Source organism: Colobus angolensis, unplaced genomic scaffold, assembly GCF_000951035.1.
Source record: "Colobus angolensis palliatus isolate OR3802 unplaced genomic scaffold, Cang.pa_1.0 Scaffold103, whole genome shotgun sequence".
NCBI classification, from domain to species: Eukaryota; Metazoa; Chordata; class Mammalia; order Primates; family Cercopithecidae; genus Colobus; species Colobus angolensis.
The window spans coordinates 2,092,980-2,096,596 of NW_012111253.1; the positions used below are offsets into that span (position 1 = coordinate 2,092,980).

A 3,617-nucleotide genomic window follows, 5' to 3' on the forward strand; every position below is an offset into this window, starting at 1 on the left:
GAAAGGGCAATTCTCTGAGCTTTAACAGTGGGCAATGGTCGAATAGTCACCAACCACGATCTGGGCTCACACATAGCAAAGAGGTATATTAACTAGGATGCCCTACACAGGCGGTCTGTGGATGAGAAATCCTTATGCCCCTCACTTCACCAGGGGTGAAGAGTACGCGATGAGGAGAAACTACTAGGAAAAGGAATAATGTGTGGTGAGGTATGTATGCGAAAGAGAAAAAGGCTGGCGGGGACTCGCGGTAGCTAGAAGGAGAGACGTGGCGGCCCGAGGGCTGACTACTTGGGCCCGCGCCGAGCCAGGCTTTCTCCATAGTGCGTGTGGGAGTGCACAGACGGGTCTCGACGGCTTTTCTGTATGTGTTATAAATAAACCCCAAGAGTGGAAAGCTCCAGCAGGATGCCCTGAGCGCTGGTTCTTCCCAGCAGAAGCAGTGGAGGATCCGCCCCTCGTTTCCCACCCTCCGCCCCAGCTCGTTCCCGCCCCTTCTCTCCTAACCCCGCCCCAGCCCAGCCCCCGCCTCTTTCCACCTCCCTTCCAGTCCGCTCGCGGTTCCTGGCTCCGGCTAGGCTCCGCAGAAATAGGAGCGCGCAGGCGCGACGTGCGGATCGCAGAACGCCGAGTAGCGGAGCCGGACCCGCTGTGAGTGTGGTGGCCGCGCTGGGTTCCTAGCTGGGGAAACGTGATCGGGGCGAAGCGCCCCAGGAAGGATTGGGGTGTGTGGGGGTGACTTCGGTTCTGCGAGGAGAAACCCGTCAGATGTGCGGTAGCGTTGGTAGCGACGCTGCATGTGGGCGTCCGGCCAGGGCCGCGTGGGGAGCGGAGTGCGTGGTAGCGGGAGTGGGTGAGGGTGGGTATGACGAGAAAAATATTGAAGGAGTGGGGTTCAGAGGCTGGAAGTCCGCACACAGGCTGGGCAGGACCGCGAGGCTTGCCAACGGTGCTGGAGGGTGTCCCAGCTTCAAGTTCAGTCCCCTGCTTGGTGCCCCTGAGGGACGTCCCAGGCTCATCCCCTCCTCCAGCGCTGATTTCTCTGGTGCGGAGTTGCTAGAAACATTCCCCGTCGGAGGGGAAAGGATTTGGAGGCGGTGGGCTGTCGGCCCGGGCTAGTCCCAAGGAGGGCGTGGCATTCGTGTGACTTTCCTTTACCCACCCCCGGGAATGTGTCCCTCTTCTGGTCCATTGTGCCCGTGGACATTTTAACAAAGGCTATGACTGTTTTGTAGGCAGTGGCGGGTGACAGTGGGAGGGGGTGCGTGCGAGGTCGGTCGCGGTGCGGCCCTGGGGGACGGGAGAGCGGGGGGAGGGGGAGGCGGCGTGGGGGGAAGTGGAAGGAAGGGAAGAGTCTTCCTGCTTCAGCTTTTTCCCTTCTTCCTGGTCCGCTGAATTTGATCACTGGTAGGAACAGCCCCAAGAGGGATATGACTGGAAATTAGTGTGTGCGCGTTTGGACTCTGGCTCCAGCCACTGGTTTTTGTGATTGTGCTGTGCATGTATTTTCTACGAGTCCCTTTTGGAGAAAAGCGAAGCTAATGGGATTTGAGAGGAAATAATTGAATGAAAGGATGAAGAGGTGGAGTAACAAAACTTAGAGCTTACTTATTTGTCTGTTGATGGTTATACTATAAAGCTAGACTTTGAAGGATGCGAAGGTGTCCAAGTCAGGGTAAGTGAAAAGTTGGTTAGGCTACTGTTGATTGTTTCAATCAAGAGTGGATTATTGGGCATGTGTGTGGATGTGCTGTCAAGATCTTGGGCCGACTCACTTTAGAACCTTTGAAAATAATATTAAGGATACAAAACACTAGGGCAAATGTTATAATATTGGATAAAGCTCCATATGCTTTCATTTTCAAACTTAGGGACTTTTATGAAAGATAGTATATGTGTTCCCAAGCATAGATGTTGATATTTTTCCTCATTTGTTTTAAGTTAATACAACAAAATAAACTGAACTTCCTCCTCCTCCACCCCTTTCCCTTGATTGTAAATCCTGTTTTATAAACGTTTACTTTCTGAAGTATACTTAAAAACACAATTACCCCCCAACCCCTACCCCTGCACCAACCCCAGGCATGAGGTGAACAGGATTTCTTCTGGTTTTGTTATGTTATTCTTTCTTTTTCTATTTTCCCAAATTTGGGGCAGGTGGGGGGCGGGGAGTGTTAGGGATGCCTTTTCTCTTTTCTAGTGCCTGATGAACTCCTATTCATCCTTCTAGACTTAGCCTAATTCACTTCTCAAAAAATTTTGCCATCTACTCCAGAGTGAATTAATCACACCTTTTTCTGTTAAATTTATATCACTTGCCTTTTTTCTCCATTGCTACTACACTCTCAGTCTTCTATGTTACCCTTATACCTAGAGCTGCCTGGCATGTGGTAAGCACCTAATAAACTCACTTACAGATATATATTAATAAATGCTGTTAGAAAGGTAGTAATTCATAGGCTGGGCGCAGTGGCTCACTCCTGTAATCCCAGCACTTTGGGAGGCCGAGGCGGGCAGATGACGAGGCCAGGAGATCGAGACCATCCTGGCTAACACAGTGGAACCGCGTCTCTACTAAGAATACAAAAAAATTAGCCGGGCGTGGTGGTGGGCGTCTGTAGTCCCAGCTACTCGGGAGGCTGAGGCAGGAGAATGGTGTGAACCCGGGAGGTGGAGCTTGCAGTGAGCTGAGATCGCGCCACTACACTCCAGCCTGGGCAACAGAACGAGACTCCGTCTCAGAAAAACAAAGAAAAGAAAAGAAAGATAGTAATTCATATTGCGTAAAGTTCATGGGATAATACAAGAAATTCAGAATTCTGAAATTGTATTTAATATTTGAGCAGCATTATTTGGAATATGGATAAGCACTGAGTGTGGAAATATGTTCTCATGTATTAGTTATAGTTTATCCTTCTAAAAAGAGGTGCAAAAACTCTACAGATACAGGGAAAATAGGGATCAGAAAAAGGTGAAGTTTTTCAAAAGGCCAATTTCTGATACTAAAACTAGTGAAGTTAACTATTTGTAGAAAGACACAAATAGGTTGCTGCTGGAATTTAGGAAGTACTGCAAATGAATCAAGTTGCCAGATGGTATTCTCTGAAGGGTGATATAACTAAAAAAAGCTGTAACCTAACCAGTTGTATTATACTCCTTTTAAATTTTAAAGTATTTTCAGCCTTTGGCTAATGGGTCTCTTCATGTTACAGTTCCCTGATAGGCTTGGTCTAACCATTTCTGCCAACCTGCCTTTGATATCTCTCTTAACTCCGCCAGGATCACTGGCCTTCCAGTTACCTCTGGCTCCTAACAGGAATTATCTTTCCCCTGCTCCTCACCTCCAGCCTTCTTCTCCTGAGTGGATTTATGTATTTGAGAAAATACCGTGAGCAAATGATCACTTACTTTATAAAAGAATGGAATTGGTTCTTTAGTTTAAAAATAAGTTAGGATTGGCTACCTGCTTAGTCTAGCCTTCTGTGCATGCAAAGCAGACAGAGAACTATGACCATTAGTAACCTTTATTTTTCTTCATTTTTCCCTTATTCATCTAAATGCAAAAGCACTTTTTAAAAATTTCACTTTTTTTTTTTTTTTTTTTGAAGAAAAAGCAG

The 3,617-nt window shown here is 47.6% G+C and overlaps 1 protein-coding gene across 4 annotated transcripts in view; it reads left to right on the plus strand.

Moving 5' to 3' along the window:
* The first annotated feature begins 530 nt into the window (after positions 1-530).
* Positions 531-3,617, plus strand: part of PRRG1 (proline rich Gla (G-carboxyglutamic acid) 1) — a 109,690-nt gene continuing 106,603 nt past the window's right edge. For 2 of the 4 annotated variants that reach the window (XM_011941931.1, XM_011941913.1), the window contains exon 1: positions 531-651. The gene's annotated coding sequence lies outside the window, so the exon portion shown is untranslated. Of the gene's footprint in view, positions 726-3,617 lie in introns of all 4 variants that reach the window. The other 2 variants (XM_011941940.1, XM_011941923.1) reach the window with 1 other exon arrangement.